This window comes from Halichoerus grypus, chromosome 4 (assembly GCF_964656455.1).
Source record: "Halichoerus grypus chromosome 4, mHalGry1.hap1.1, whole genome shotgun sequence".
Lineage (NCBI taxonomy): Eukaryota > Metazoa > Chordata > Mammalia > Carnivora > Phocidae > Halichoerus > Halichoerus grypus.
The window spans coordinates 88,282,307-88,299,650 of record NC_135715.1 but is presented as its reverse complement, the minus strand read 5'-3'; the positions used below and the strand labels follow the sequence as shown (position 1 = coordinate 88,299,650).

The 17,344-nt window shown below is 35.3% G+C and overlaps 2 pseudogenes; one reads left to right on the top strand and one right to left on the bottom strand.

Annotated features, from left to right (window-relative positions):
• LOC118538733 (sorting nexin-19-like) overlaps positions 1-14,938 on the bottom strand; it is a 99,128-nt pseudogene extending 84,190 nt beyond the window's left edge.
• On the top strand, positions 10,556-10,696 carry LOC118538735 (U2 spliceosomal RNA; annotated as a pseudogene).
• Positions 14,939-17,344: the final 2,406 nt, after the last annotated feature.

Genomic DNA, 17,344 nt, shown 5'->3' with positions numbered 1-17,344 from the left:
ACCCATTCTTCCTCTGACACAGTCTTCTCTTCAAGTGCCTCTGTCCTTCCTTTCAGAACAAGGAATGACTACAGTTATCCATATCATCTCTACGCTCTGTCTTGGATAATAAAGCTTGAGAGCTAAGATGGGCCTGGACTTTGTTTTCTATCCTCAACCAAAAGAATAGATCGTGTCCACAAAATTCATTGGCTTTTTTCTTTTAGAGCATAATAGAATTAAATTCAAACTGAACAAATGCATTGCTTTATCTCCCACAGAGCATTCCAGTACATTTTTTAAAATAATTATGTGAATAGGGGTGCCTGGGTGGCTCAGTTGTTAAGCGTCTGCCTTCGGCTCAGGTCATGATCCTGGGGTCCTGGGATCGAGCCCCACATCAGGCTCCCTGCTCGGCGGGAAGCCTGTTTCTCCCTCTCCCACTCCCCCTGCTTGTGTTCCCTCTCTTGCGGTGTCTCTCTCTGTCAAATAAATAAATAAAATCTTAAAAAAAATAATTATATGAATAAAATAAAAAACTAATGAATGTAATAAAGGATCTTAAACAATTGTAAAAGTCTAAAAACAGAAAAACTCAAAAAGCACACACATGGTGGTGGTCCTAAAGAAGACCTATCCCAACATTCTATCCAAGGTAAAAGCTCAGGCAGCAGAAACTCAAAAAGCTTTGGGGAATGGAAACTGATCACTCTGGGGAGATAGGATAGTGAAGTGTTTAGTAGCCAGATTCTGAATCTTGATTATGTGGGGTTAAGTCCCAGCTCTGATATTTACTAGTTATGTGACTTTGGACGAATTACTTAATTTTACTGGACTTTACCAGATCATTTGCAATACCAAGAAAGAAAGTATACCTCCCTCATGAGGTCTATGTGAAAATTGAGTGAATATAGGTGAGGTTCTTAGTACATGCCCCATCTAGAGCAAGTACTCCATAATTCTTAGTATTGTTATCATGACATAGTCTATTCTACCATTTAACAGTTCATTCTTATACTGTTTCTTATAATAGAAATATATATTATCATAGGAGTATTCATTATAGTAAGAACATTGATTTAGCTTGCTCTGTGTACCGTTCTAAATACTTACCATAACATTAGCTTTCTTTCACTGCATCTCTACTGTATAAGAAAATCCAGGTATAGACAATTTAAGTTATTTTCTCATGATCACATGTCATATAAAGCAAGACTTGGATTTCAAGTCCAGACCATTTGGCCCAGCTTCTTGATCAAATCTAACATTTCCTGATGTTCTGCATTCAGCCTTCTGGAATACAGAGGAAGTGTCACTTTATTCTCTCTCTTTATCCTTTCTTCTTTCAACGTTCCTTCGTTGCAAGAGCTTCCAGAACCCCCATACCTAGACTGCTCTCCCTTTATGTTCCCTTTATTTTAATCAGAAGGAATGCAATTAGGACTCATTGCTCCTTAAAAAGTCTTGGAGTGTTAGGCCAAAACCTGTGGGGTTGTTTTTTTGTTGTCATTTTTGTTTTTTGTTGTCATTGTTGTTTTTTAATGTTGCTTGGATTGTTCTAATTTATCTTCTTTTTGTTTGTACCTATTATACACCAGATACAGTGTTAGGCTAAAAACTTGAACTAATTTAGCAAAAGGGAAAAAATGTAAATTGCAACAGAGTAAATGCAGTAAGACTCTTTATAGCACATCATGGCTATGTACAAGCAGGAGCTTTCAATGCAAAGAAAGCTTCCTAGAAGAGGTGATAGTTAAGCTGTATATTAAAGGATGTTGTAGAATGAAGTGAAGAGACATAAGAAATGAAACAAAACAGGGTTTCCCAGACAGACCTATAGCATCTTCAAAGTGTCATGTTTCCTCTGCATAGCCTTACTTGTTGGATGTTTGTTTTCAGGAAAAGAAGAAATCAGATGACTGATTTTGGGAACGTCAAGCACTGCATTATTTATCTATAACTGCATAACAAATTACTCAAAGTTTAGCAGCTTAAAAGAGTACACATGCATTTCCTTGTTCCTGTGGGCCATTAGTATAGGCACTACTTAGGTAGCCTCTCTGAAACAGGGAGGCTGTAATGAAGGTATTGGCCTGGGATGCAGTCATCTTAAGGCTTGCAGGGAAAAGTACCAACATCTAATTTCACTCATGTGGCTGTTGCCAGTCCTCAATTTCTTGGTATATGTTGGCCAGAGACATCACTCAGTTACTTGCCAAAATGGCCTCATCACTGGGGAGCTCAAAAAAGAGCTATCGGCTTCCCTCAGAGCAAGTGAGTGAGAGAACACCCAGGATGTGAGTCACAATCTTTTGTGACATAATCTTGGAAGTTGCATTCCATCATTTCTCTTACATTTTAGTTCAGCTAGCCTAGGGTTTTGGATAAAATACAGGATATCAGTTAAATTTGAATTTCGGATGAACATTGTTTTTAGTATAAGTATATTCTAAATATTACATGGGCCATGTTTATACTAAAAAAAAAAAAAACACATATGTTGTTTATCTAAAATTTAAATTTAAGTGGGCAACCTGAATCTTTGCTTGCTAAATCTGACACACCTAAGCTAGTGGCATCCTTTTACCTTTGCCACATTCTATTCATTAGAAGAAAATCACACTAGGTCCAATCCACACTCTAAAAGGTGGAGGATTATACAAGATTGTGAACATTATGGGGATTTACTGGGGAACATCTCAGAGGCTGCTTATAACAGTGACTAAAAAATAAAAGCATGTAATTATGTCCTTTATGGTACATTCTGGGTCTCTGTAGAGGGATTCCAATATATTTTTCCTAAATTGCCTCAGCCCCCCACTGAAGAGGTCTGCATTAGTCTGCTAAGACTGCCATATCAAAATACCACAGTCTGGGTGGATTAAACAACAAACAATATTTTTTTCTCGCAGTACTAGAGTTTTAAAGTCCAAGATCAAGGTACCAGCTTGGTTGATTTATGATGAGTCTCCTCTTCCTGGCTTGTAGATGGCCACTTTCCTGCTGTCTTCGCTTGGCCTTTCCTCTGTGCTGGTGTAGAGAGAGTAACCGATCCCTGGGGTCTCTTTCTCTTCTTATAAGGGTACTTATCCTGTAGGAATAGGGTCCCACCCTTATGACCTTATTTAACCTTAATTACCTCCCTAAGGTCCTTATCTCTGAATAAAATCACTTTGGGGGTAAGGGCTTCAATTTGTGAGGGACATTGTTCAGTCTATGCCTTAGTCTTTCGCAATAAAAGGACAAGTTAGTGAAGTTCAGTCTGCTTCTATAATGATAGCCCAGCCCATGAACTGATTGAAGACAGAAAGCATTTTCCATTCTCATTCAGGGTTTAGAGGCTGACATAATAGGAAAGGACCCTTTAGCTTTCCTTTTGTCTGAAATCAAGCCCAAGCAAGAAATCATACAAAATGTTTCTGTAACTTTGCAATGTAAAGTAAGTAAGTGGAGAGTTCTCTCTACATGCCCCCAAAGGGTGCAGGCATGTGTAAAGGCTGATTGTTTATATTTTATGGTGCATACTTCAGGTGAGATGATAACCTAAAGACATTTTCTGGTTCTTAAGTTAGGCACTTTGATAAACTAGAGGTTAATGTTGAAAGTCAGTCATGAAGGAAACTCCCAACAGTTCTGTACTCCTGTAAGAATTTTGTAATGAAGCCAGCATATAAAACAGAAGCAGCTGGGTGATGCTGCTTGAACTGGGAGTTAGAGCATATGGGTTTCTGGATAAAGGAGTTTAATATCAGGAGATTATTGGCTTTGCTGGGGTTCAGGAAGGTCACTCACGGCTCACCTGAAATGAGGCTCTTCTTTTCTCCTTTCCCCCTATTTAAATATATCAGGTTAGCATCTTCTTAGGCAAAGCCTCCTATAGGAATGCTTTCTCTTTGCTGAAATTCCAAATGGAACATTTGCTATGAATTTGAACTGCATATCTGGCATTTTATCCTGAAAGAACCATACTGCCTCATTCCCTCTGGTAAACTACAAAGAATTGAGTAAAATTCAAAGGCTACATAAATACTTCCATTAAAGAATGCTGACTAGTAAGGGTTGGAGGTCTGGCCTATGGGACTTGAAGAGTGGGGTCTCATGAGACTTTGCAAAATCGTACAATTAAACAGGTAAAAATTCTCCTTAAGGATATAGTTCAACATTTTTAGATGACACATAGTCCATCATGATCTCATTTCTGTCTAACTTTGCAGCCCATCTTCCTCCTTCACCTTGTACATTGAATTTAACTTTTTTCTTAGCATTTTGCTAAAAGTACCATGCATTCTGTCTCACCTCTATGTCTTTGAAGGTAACTTTCCACTTCTTAAAAGGCACAAAATCCTGTTTAATTGGCAAACTCTGAGCAACCCTCCTGAATTCAGCTAACTTATCAATATCCCTAGGAGGCATTTCTTGGTTGACACTCTTCTACCTCCTTGGCTTAAATGAACCACACTTGTTCTCCTGGAAATGTGTTCCTACCTCTTTTTTACAATATACTATTGCTTTGTGATTATTTGTTTACTTGTCAATACCTCATTCCCAAATAAAATGATATATAGCTCTTTGAAGACAGGGATAATTCTATTTATGGTTGCATTCCTAACTTTATTTTTTAATTTTCTTTTTTCCAGGACCATGGGACTGTCACACAGCCACAGTCCAAAGATTGGTAGTGAGTTCCCCTTCCGTTCCTGAGCCAATTGAGAGTTATCAGTGTCTGATTTCTCAAAGGAAACCTGGTCATCCTGACCCTGAGCACTTGGTGTTCAGCCACTGGGGCAATCACAATCCCCAGGGTGGGAAGCCAGTTGGCTGACCTCCCCTGGCTGATTAAGAGGTCTTAGTTCTAAAGAGCAGATGGTTTGCCCATGTGCAGTATGCTACAGGACCTGTCAGCGCAGAAAGAGCCTTTTGAGGGAATACTGCAACAAGGCCCAGTTCCAACCACTTACCCATCAGCTGGGATCACATACCTGGAGCCGCTGAATCACTGCTGCCCTTATCTACTGATGAGAAGGGCAGGGAGCACACCAGCATTCCTAACTTATAACTTCTAACGGAGTGTGTGGTTCAACAATGTCCTTAATGAAATCATGCCTTAAGGATAAATCTTTTAAAATTCTAATTCCCTGCAGTTACAATCAAATGACATCACATCAGTTTCATTAGCCACAACAGTGAGTTATACCATGGGATGTATAGAAATATGTCTTTCAGGACAATTTATCTGTCTCTTAAAAGAATAAGATCTTGTATTGGCTGCTAAAAAGCTTAACATATTATTCTGGCTTTTAAAGTACTTACAATAAAGTTGGGGGTAGCCAATGTATGTTTAACTAGAACTATAACTACAGTATAACAGTAGACATTTATTGATTTCTTAAATTGTAGTAAGCCTTGTGCCATGCATGCAATAAATTAAATGTGACACAGTTATTGTCCTTAAGAATCTAACCTTCTAGTCTGAGAGACAAAGAAGATATAGGTAATTAAAGTATTTTTCAAAAAAAGTAAATTAAAGAATTATAAAACTTAAACTGAAGAATTAAATGAAATGGGAAGGAGGAAAATATATATATAGCCCCAATCCAGATAGTTTGATCAATAATTAAATACTTTACTCTGTCTAGGCAACCAGTTGCAGATGCAGTTCATCTTTAATGACATCTTCCATATTTAAAAGAACACCTTGAGGTTGCAGGGGAGGAAACATAACTTTCCCTCTACCCTTCAGAGTTCATGGCTGAAACCCCTGTAATAATAGATACATTAACAAAAGAAAAACAAACAAGCGTATTAACATGTTTACCTCATGTGTACATGAGAGATACCCAGGGAAAAATGAGTAAGTCTCAGAGGTGGCTTAGAACCCAAGCTTAGATGCCATCTTAAGCTAAAGACAAAAGAAAGAAAGATGTGGAAGGCCAGTTACAGGAAGGGTACTAGAAAAAGCAGGGTAAACAAGAGAAAGATTCTTTATGCATACTTAAGTCCCACCATCTCCATTGATAAGAGTTTCTTGTGATTTAGCCATTTGTCTATTCATGGTACAGAGTAGTAGACCCCCTTACAAATGGATATTTCCTTTATAAATGTAAGCTTCTGGGGTGCCTGGGTGGCTCAGTCGTTAAGCTTCTGTCTTCAGCTCAAGTCATGATCCCAGGGTCCTGGGATGCAGTCCCACATAGGGCTCCCTGCTCTACAGAAAGCCTGCTTCTCCCTCTCCCACTCCCCTTGCTTGTGTTCCCTCTCTTGCTGTGTCTCTCTCTGTCAAATAAATAAATAAAATATTAAAAATAAATAAATAAATAAGTAAATAAATAAATAAATAAAAAGTGTAAGCTTCTTTTACAAAAGGGTAACTTCTACTCTGTTTTCAGATGTTCTCATATATCTGCTGTTTCTCACAATAATCAGCTCAAAATCATCCTTATGCCAAAGAAGCATATATTGGAGTGGTATATTGTGCTACCTTTCAAGATTCTCTTACAAATATAACTTTCTAAAATTCAACAACAACAAAGATAACAACAACAAAAAATCACACAAACTGAAAGTGGTCACCAGCCAAAGATTGGCAGGAAGGCAACACACAGACCTATAGCCAAACAGTGTTGGGTTTATTCTTACAGCGACAAACAGCAGCACACACTATAGGGAATCAGGGTGCCTTTAAGTAAGGGAAATAGGAAGAGCTTGTTAGAGGATTCAAACTTATGTTATATGAGTGAGAGAATTCAAAGTTTATGTTAGACAATTTATGAGACAATTCCAAGAAGGAGAATTTTTCTAGATTGAGTATTATCTGGTGAGGGAGGGATGATTCCATGATCAGAAATATCAATACTCCTAATTGAATAGACAATGGGGTGGGACTAGATCTAATTGGTGGCATAGCAGTGATTCATGTTGCAAAGAAATAGGCAAGTTTGGTTGTTTCTGTGTTTTGCACATTGTGCTTTTGTTTCTGCCTGTGCTCAGACATGATTACAAAGTGGTCTCTTTTGTGTTGTTCCATCAAGGCAATGGATAGATCTAATCTAGAGGCTTTCAAACATTGGCACTATTGACATTTTGGGCCAGTGATTATTTGTCTTGGGAGTAGTCCTAGGCATTACACGGTATTTAGCTGCACCCTGGACTTGACACATTAGATACCAGAACAACCTCTGCTCCCAGTCAGGACAATCAAACATGTCTCCAGACCTTGCCAAATGTTCCCTGAGGATTAAATCACCTCTAGTTGGGAACCACTGAGCTAGTGTAATGTATGTGTTTTGTGAAATAATTTATGTTAAATAGAGCACACCATAGCTACCAACTGACAAATGTCAGGGATGCTTTTTTACTCTATCAAAAATAAACAACAATAACAACAACAAAGCATAATTACAGGCATATAGCAAGCAATCTGTCTTTGGAAACTTGGAACTCTGAGAGCACCTTTCTTATTCAAAAATATCTGGAGGGGCACCTGGGTGGCTCAGTGGGTTAAAAGTTTACCTTCAGCTCAGGTCATGATCCCAGGATCCTGGAATCTAGCCCTTTGAGGGCTTCAGGCTCAGTGGAGAGTTTGCTTCTCCCTCTCTCTCTCTCTGCCCCTTTCTCAAATAAATTCTCTCTTTCAAATAGATAAATCAAATCTTTAAAACATATATCTGGAAAAATATACCAAATGCCTCTAAACATCAGGGATTATTAACTAATTAATAACAGTTAAAGAAATTGTTCAGACAACCATCATATACAATAGTTTACAGTCCTATAAAATTAGTTAAAAAGATCTAAAAAAACACACAACATGATGCCATTTTTTACTACTAGAAAAGAGGTTGTACAATTTTTTGACCTTTATAATCCAACTATATAATCTATATAATCTATCCATCTATCTAATCATCTATCATCTATCTATCAGCTATATAATCCAAGTTCATTGGTTTCTAGGTTTCTCCTTTCCTTGTTGTTTTTTCCCCTGTATCCTATACTCCTCTCACTCTGTAGCCAACAGTTTTTAAATGCTTAATGAGTGTCTATTCAATACATTTTCTTACCTAACTAAATACCATTTTTCTGTGTGGATATTTGATATGTTTTCATTAATGTAAAAAACATGCAGTGAAGTATGCGCATCTCCACTGTGCAACTCAATTAATAAAAATTATGTAAATTCAACTCAGATTAAGATCTAGATGATTTCCAGCTCTACGAAGGCCCTCTCAGAATCCATAATTTCCTTCAGGCATAACACAAAGGTCACTGCTATTCTTCTTTGCATCACCATTGTTATTGATTACCTGTTTTTGAACATGTGAATTACACAGTAAGTACTCTTTTGTGTCTGAATTACTACAGTTAGAATGATGTCTGCAAGATTTGTCTATGCTCTTGCATGTGGATTGGTTCATTATTTCTCAAGTCTGGGTAGTATTTCATTTTAGAGATATACCACAATTTATGCACTTGCCTTGTTGATGTACATTTAAGTTATTTATAATTTGTTGGTTATTATAAGTAAAAGGGCTGTAAACATTCTTGTTCAGGTCTTTTGGTGGACACAAGTGCTTATTTGTTCTCACATATTCCTAAGAGTAGAATGGCTGGTAATAAGATAATATTAATTTTATACTATATTTCTAAAATATATTCTATATAAAATGTATTCCATAGAGGCAAGCTATATATTATATGAAGTTTCTAGCTGCTTCACATTCTTACCAATCTTAGATATCATCCATTTTCTTTTTTTTTTTAATTGGGATATCAAGCAGGGTTTCTGTTTGCTTGTGTTTTAGATTTAGCCATTCTAGTAGTTGCAAAATACTATCATATCTATCTATTTGAATATTGACTTTTGTAGATTGCTTGTTTAAGTCTTCTGTCCATTTATTTAAATATTTCTGGTTTATATTTTTTATAGATTTGTTATAATTTTTACATCAAATATTAAAAATTGTCCTTTTTTGAAATGCAAATCAAAACCACAATGAAATATCACCTCTGACTTGTTAGATGGCTAGTATAAAAAAGGCAAGAAATAACCAGTGTTGGCAAGGATGTGGAGAAAAGGGAATCCTTATATACTGTTGGTGGGAATGGAAACTGGTGCAGCCACTATGGAAAACAATATAGAGGTTTTTCAAAAAATTAAAATAGTGGGGCGCCTGGGTGGCTCAGTAAGCATCTGCCTTCGGCTCAGGTCATGATCCCAGGGTCCTGGGATCGAGCCCAGCATCGGGCTCCCTGCTCCGCGGGAAGCCTGCTTCTCCCTCTCCCATTCCCCCTGCTTGTATTCCCTCTCTCGCTGTGTCTCTGTCAAACAAATAAATAAAATCTTTAAAAAAAAATTAAAATAGAAATACCATATGATCCAGTAATTCAGTTATGGTGTATTTACACTAAGAAACTGAAAACAGTAATTCAAAAAGATATATGCACCCTATCTTAATTATAGCATTATCTACAATAGCCAATATATGGAAGCAACCCAAGTGTCCACTGATAGATGAATGTGGTACATAAATATACAATATATACAATACGATATAGATAGAAGATGTATTGCATATACAAAAGAATGAAATCTCTGTTTTGTTTTGTTTTTGTTTTTTTTGACAGAGAAAGATAGCACAAGCAGGCGGAGCAGCAGAGGGAGAGGGAGAAGCAGGCTCCACGCTAAGCAAGGAGCCCAATGCAGGACTCAATTACAGGACCCTGGGATCATGACCTGAGCCGAAGGCAGATGCTTAACCACCTGAGCCCGCCCAGGTGTCCCAAAAAGAATGAAATCTTGACATTTGCACCAACATGGTTGGACTTGGAGGGGGTTATGCTAAGTAAACTAAGTCTGAGAAGGATAATTACTCTACCATTTCACTTATATGTGGAATCTGAAAACAAAAACAAATGAACAAACAAGTAAGCAACAAACAAAAACAGAAATGGCCTCATAAATACAGAGAATAAACTGGTGTTTACCAGTAGGAAAGTGGCTGTGGGAATGGGGAAATAGGTACTGGGTATTAAGAGGTACAAATTTCCAGTTTTAAAGTTAGTTAAATCATAGAGATGAAAAATACTGCATAGGGAATATAGTCAATAATATAATAACATTCTATGGTGACAAATGGTGATTACACTTATCATGGTGAGCACAGAAGAATATATAGATTTGTCAAGTCACTATGTTGTACACCTGAAACTAATATAACATTGTATGTCAACTACACTTCAATAAATAATAATAATAAAAATAATAATAATGATTATGAATGTAAATCATGTAAGTATTCTAGTAAGGCACACCAAAACATGCTTAGGTTAGCAAAAATAATAATTGTAGTCCACTTGAATAAATTTTAGGGTATTGCATTATTATGAAAAGGGGAAAATACATTTGTATATTTATTCAACAGTATGAAATAAAAATATAGAGTTTGGTTATAGTTAAAAAGAAGTGCCCTTTTTTGATACATATATTATGAATATACATACATTTTATGGTTTATCTTTTCAGTTTCTTCATGGTGTCTTTGATGAATAGAAGTTTAAATTTAATATAGTGCTATTTATCGCTTCTCGGCCTTTTGGCTAAGATCAAGTGTAATATAGTGCTATTTATAAACCTTTTATTTGATGATTAGTGTTACTTGTATCCCGGTAAAGAAATTATTTCACTAACCCCATGGTCATGTAGATGATTTCTTCCTTTTTCTTTTTAATTTATAGAAATTTTATTTTATTTTATTATTTTTTTTTTAAAGATTTTATTTATTTATTTGAGAGAGAGAGAGTGAGAGAGACAGCACATGAGAGGGGGGAGGGTCAGAGGGAGAAGCAGACTCCCTGCCGAGCAGGGAGCCCGATGCAGGACTCGATCCAGGGACTCCAGGATCATGACCTGAGTCGAAGGCAGTCGCTTAACCAACTGAGCCACCCAGGCGCCCCTAGAAATTTTATTTTTAACCTGTCATATTTACTTATCAATCAGGGAATGGTTTTGTATGGAGAATGAGGTTAGAATTAAGATTCTCTCTTTTTTTTCCCCTTCCTTAATTTTTTTTTTTTTTTTTTTTTTTTTTTTTTTGATGGCCGGTTGACCTGGCACAAGTTTTTGGAAACAATATTCTTTTCTCTTGACATCGAAATAGTGTGTACAGCAAATGACTATACGTACACAAGATCAATTTCTTGATTTCTAATTTATATTTTCTTCCATTACTCTATTTGCCTCTTCTTTTATCAATTGTATAATTTTATTAGTGTAAATTCATAATAAGTCTTGAAATCTAGTAGCCTAAGACTTTGAGTTTTATTTTTTTTATAATATTGCATTGGCTAATATTTAGTATACACTTTTCCATATGAACTGTAGAATCATTTGTCAATTGTTGAAAAAAATCTGGGATTTCTCTAAAGAATTCTGATGAAGCACAGATAAATTTTGGGAAATTTGCTATCTTAACAACATTTAGAATTACAATCTAGAAACATGATATTCTTTTCTATTAAATTATTTGAAAATTAGTTTCAGTGATGTTTTATAGTTTCTATGTGAAATTCTTGCAAATTTTTTTGTTTTCTTGATGCCATTTGTGTGAGATATTTTTAAATTTCACTTTTAATTTCATTGCTGATATATAGAGATGTAATTGAGTTTTATACTGAACTCGTTAGTATATTAGATCTTTGTTAAACTCATTTATTACATTTAATAATTTATTTGATTTTTCTCAGGGGCTGGCTGTTTCTATGTACACAATTATATCATCTACAATAGTGACAATTTCCTTTTTTAACATTTTACACTTTATAATTTTTCTTTTACTTTTTCTCCTTATATTGCACTGACCAAGTTGTCTCACAAAGTGTCGAGTACAAGTATTTATAGAAATAGTCTCACCTTTTGTTCCCACAATCTATTTTTTTTAATTATGTTATGTTGTGGGAACAAATGTTCAAATTGAATGAATTATGGTAACGTGAATCAGGCATATGTAGACTTTCAATTAACATTTTATTCTAACTATTTAATGTTTTCTTACCTGCTTTTATTCTTTCCAGGTATATCTGCATATATTTATTCACCATTTGAACTTTCTTAATGACTTTATTCCACACCCACCATTTGCTGTGAAATCCATCAATCACATACCAGTTCTGATGCTGTTCTTGATAATATTTCCTAATCTCATCAATATTTTAACAGTATTTTGAGTTTTTGATAGCTGTAATCTGTGTGCTATTGTGTAGTGGATAAGGCAAACTAATAGAGAAACAGAATGAATGGAAAAAGCTGTTAAAAATATACTTTTTTTCTTGGGGAAAAAAGATCGTCTCACCTTACCTCTATGTAAATGATATTCAATATTTCATTATGCCCATGATTTTTGCTCTTCATTATTTTCTTTATATTTTATCAAATTTCAGAAGCCCTCATCTATTCCTAAGTAGATAAAAATTATTATGAATGTGGTAACGAATTTTATGCATCTATTGAAATATTCATGGGGCACCTGGGTGGCTCAATAGGTTAAGTGTCTGAATCCTGATTTCAGCTCAGGTCATGATCTCAGGGTCTTGAGATCAAGCCCCCATCAGGCTCTGTGCTCAGTGCAGAGTCTACTTGTCCCTCTCCTTTTCCTTCTGCTCCTCCTCCTGCTCTCTCTCTCTCTCTCTCTTTAAAATAAATAAATAAAATCTTAAAAAAAAGAAATATTCATAAGATTTATCTTTTTTCTCCTCCACATTTTGCATTCAACTGATTAATATTCCAAAGTTAAACCATCTTATATTCTTGACAAAAGCTTCCTCTAACTAGTATGATCTCTTTTTAAAAATATCTTTGCATCAAAATAGCTCACATTTGTAATTATTTTTGCATTTGTTTTCATTGGCAATATGTTATTTTTTTTTTCCTTTCTGTAATGTCTTTGTAAGGTTCTGGTATCAAGGTTATGCTTGTCTCATAAAATAAATTTAAACAGTTTATCTATTACAGAGTTTTTGCTAGACTGAAATTATTTCCTACTTAAATTTTGAAGAAAAAATACAAGTGTACTTATCTATTTTGGAATGAGGAATATTTGAGTTCTGGCATCAAATTATTTTAAAATTTTAAAATGTGAATTTTTATATTTCTTTTTGTGTGTTTTTTTCTTTATTTGTGATCAGGAAATGTTTCCATTTCATAAAAATAATTTTCAAACATATTAGCATAATGTTGGAGGATCTGTAGTGATGTACTTTCTTTCATTCTACTCTTGGTAATTTGGTGTTCCTCTATTTTATCCTTGAGGAGGCTTGTTAAGGATTCAACAGTTTCAATTTTTTGTCAAAGAACCAATCTTGACTTTATCCATTTTCTCTACTGTTTATTTATTATGTATTTTATTGATTTCTTGTATTACATTTATTTTTTTTCTTTGAATTTAATTTGTTGTCCTTTTCTTGGCTCTTGATATAGAAATCTAGGTTGTTTTTTTTTATTTTGTTTGTTTTTAAAGATTTTATTTATTTATTTGAGAGAGCAAGCTAGAGAGAATGTGAGTGGGGAGGGAAGGGATGGGGAGTGGTAGAGGGGCAGAGAAGCAAACTCCCCACTGAGCAGGAAGCCCAATGCTGGGCTAGATCCTAGGACCCTGAGATCATAATCCGAGTCAACGGCAGGCCCTTAACCTAGTGAGCCACTCAGGTGCCCCATATTGTTTGTTGTTTTTAATTTTTCTTATTTTCTAATATAAGCATTTGGAGATGTGTATTTTCCTTTAAATTTGTTTTAAGTCCATATTAAATACCTTAGGTTGCTTGTAATTTGATTATTATTTTCTAATCATACTTGTGATTCAACCAAAAGATTTAGACATGTACTGGTAATTTCGAATATGCTGAGGATTTACTTGTTTTAGTTTTTGCATACTTTTTTTGTGGTAATATATGCATTTAACCATTTTAACAATTTAACAAATACGATTCAATGGCATTAAGTACCTCCAAAATACTGTGCAACTCTTAGTAATATCTAGTTCCAGAACATTGTTTTCCAAAGGAACCCATCAGGTAGTCATTCCATGTTCTCATCACTCTCAGCCAGTGGAAAACACTAGTCTTTCCAGCTCCATCAATTTTCCTGTTCCATGTATTTCATATAATGGAATCTTAAAATTTGTGGCCTTTTGTGTCTTGCTTCTTTTACTTAGCGTAACATTTGCAAGGATAATCCATGTTGTATCATGTATCAGTACTTCATTTCTATGACTGAATAATATTGCATGATATGGATAAACCACTATAAATGTAGCAGTTGATGGATATATGTGTTGTTTTGGGTTTTGTAAATTTTGGCTTTGTGAGTAGTGTTTCTATGAACATTCATATGCATACAAGTTTTTGTTTAAGTATTTGATTTTAATTATTTCCAGTACATACATAAGAGTGAACTTCCATTTATTAATAATTGTTTTCTTAAGTTAATGAGGAACTAACAAACCATTTTTCATAGGCTATCCCATTTTATATTCTCATTAACAATGTACAAGAGTTCTAATTTCTCCACATCTTCAACAGTATGTTATCTATCCCTCCTTTTTTAATCTAGTCATTCTAGTGAGTCTGAAACGGTACCTTACTGTAGTTTTTATTTATGTTTCCCTAGTGACTAATGACATTGACTATATATTCATGTGATTGTTGACTGGCATTTGTGTCTTCTTTGGAAAAATGTCTTTTCAAGAACTTTGGATATTTCTGAACTGGATTGTTTGACTTTTTTATTGAATTTTAGTAAGAGTTACTCATATCTTTTGGATACCACATGCTTATCAGATATATGATTTGCAAATATTTCCTCCCACTTTGTAGAAATTTTTTCCTTCTCTTGATAGTGTCCTTTAATGAGCAAAAGTTTAATCGTCATTATGTCCAATCTGTGCATTTTGCTGCTGTTACTGCTCATGCTCTCGATGTCACATGTAATTACTAAATCCAATGTCATGAAGATTTAATCTTGTGTTTTGTCATTAAGGGTTTTATATATTTTGTACATTAAATTTAGTTCTTTGATAAATTTTGAGTTAATTTTTGTGTATGGAATAAGGTATTGGTCCAAATTCATTATTTTGCATGAAGACTCTATTTTTAGGCTTTCAGATGTATTCCCTTGATCTATATTTATAGCCCTATGACAGTACAACACTGCTTTAATTACTGTAGCAGGCGCCTGGGTGGCTCAGTTGGTTAAGCGACTGCCTTCGGCTCAGGTCATGGTCCCGGAGTCCCGGGATCGAGTCCCACATCGGGCTCCCGGCTCAGCGGGGAGCCTGCTTCTCCCTCTGACGCTCTCCCCTCTCATGCTGCTTCTCTCTCTCGCTCTCAAAAAAAAAAAAAAAAAAAAAATCTTTAATTACTGTAGCTTTGTACTAAGTTTGGCAGTCAGGATGTTAGATTTTCCAACTTTGTAACTCTTCTCAAGATTGTTTGGGTTGTCCTTTTATTTTTTTATTTTTTTTTTTTTTTAAAGATTTTATTTATTTATTTGACAGAGAGAGGCACAGCGAGAGAGGGAACACAAGCAGGGGGAGTGGGAGAGGGAGAAGCAGGCTTCCCGCTGAGCAGGGAGCCCGATGTGGGGCTCGATCCCAGGACCCTGGGATCATGACCTGAGCCGAAGGCAGACGCTTAACGACTGAGCCACCCAGGCGTCCCTTGGGTTGTCCTTTTAAAGTCCATATAAAATTTAGGAGCAGCTTTTCCATTATGCAATCCCCCCTCAGAAAATGCTGTTGAGATTTTAATAGATATATTGAACTTGGAGATCACTTTGAGGAGTATTGTCATTCAATAAGATCAATTCTCCCAATCCATGAACATGTGGTATATTCCATTTATTTGAGTCTAATTTCTTTTAGTAATGTTTTGTGTAATTTTTACTGTACAACTCTTGTACCTCTTTGGTTAAATTAATTTCCAAATATTTTATTATCTTGATGTTGTTATAAATAACACTGTTTTCTTAATAAAATTTTAGATTGCCCATTACTAGCATTTAGAAATACTACTGATTTTATGCAATGATCTTGTATTGTGCAACTTTGCTAACTTACTTCTTTAGCTGTACTGGGATTATTAGTAAGCTTGAACGACAGAGTGTGGAGCCAAAGAGGATTATTCACAAGCCTTAAAATGTAATGAAATTTGCCCTGTTAGGTTTGAGACTTTCTTGGGACCCCTTTCTTCCAATTTCTCCCTTTTGGAATAAGAATGTCTATCCAGTGTGTCTCAGAATTGTGTCTTGGAAGCAGATAACCTGTTGGTCTAGCTTTACAGATTCACAGATGGAGAGAGATGATGATGCAAAAATAAACTGTACCTGAAGTCTTATCCATGCCTGATTTAGATAATATTAAGAAAGTGTTTTGGAATTTAGAATTGATGCTGGATTGTGTTAACATAAGTGAAAATTGTGACACTCAGCCCAAAGTTGGAAAAAAATACTACGATCTGCCTAAACATGAAAGACTGGTTTGTTTCTGAAAGCTACTAGACATTCTTCTTGTTGAGTATAAATTTCCAAAATATGATAAAATAGACCTGTTAGCTCATCAAAAAACAGGCTTTCAGAAATGATGAACTCGAGGGCCTGAAGTCCATTTGCACTACATCTAAAACACTGAAAAAAAAAAAGTAATATCTTTAAATTATGCTTGAAATAAGAACTACAAAGCAGAGAACAAAAAGACATTCAAAATATAAAACCAAGGCAAACTTGCATTCAGGAAAAAGTGAAATCTTACATTGCTCACAATCAGTTTGCCAAAAAGAATGGATCAATCAGTTATCAACTGAAGCTGAAACACTTACTTTGACAGTAATTGTTACTGAAAACATGATAAATTATTACACTTTATTTTAAATATTTATTGGTCACTTACATTATATTTTCACTCTATTTTTTAAAATACTTTAATGTCTCTGTGGTATAACATGTTTTCAGTATAACAAACATTCAAGCTGATATGGAATAGCTGTGGGGTGTTGGGAAAGATTTCACGATATATGTAGAGAGAGGAAATGCACCCCTAAGAAAACACAACAGGATAATGTGTGAGCATTCAGGGGTTTTTTGTTTTTTTTTTTTTTTTTAAGATGTCTTTATTTATTTGAGAGAGAGAGAGCGTGTGGTGGGGAGGGGCAGTGGGAAAGGGAGAGAGATTCCCAAGTAGACTCTATGCTAAGCACAGAGCCCTACATGCGGCTCCATCCCATGATCCTGAGATCACCAACTAGAACCAAAACCAAGAGTCAACACTCAACCAACTGCACCATCCAGTGCCCAGAGGAGTTTAGTGATTTTTAAAGGTGA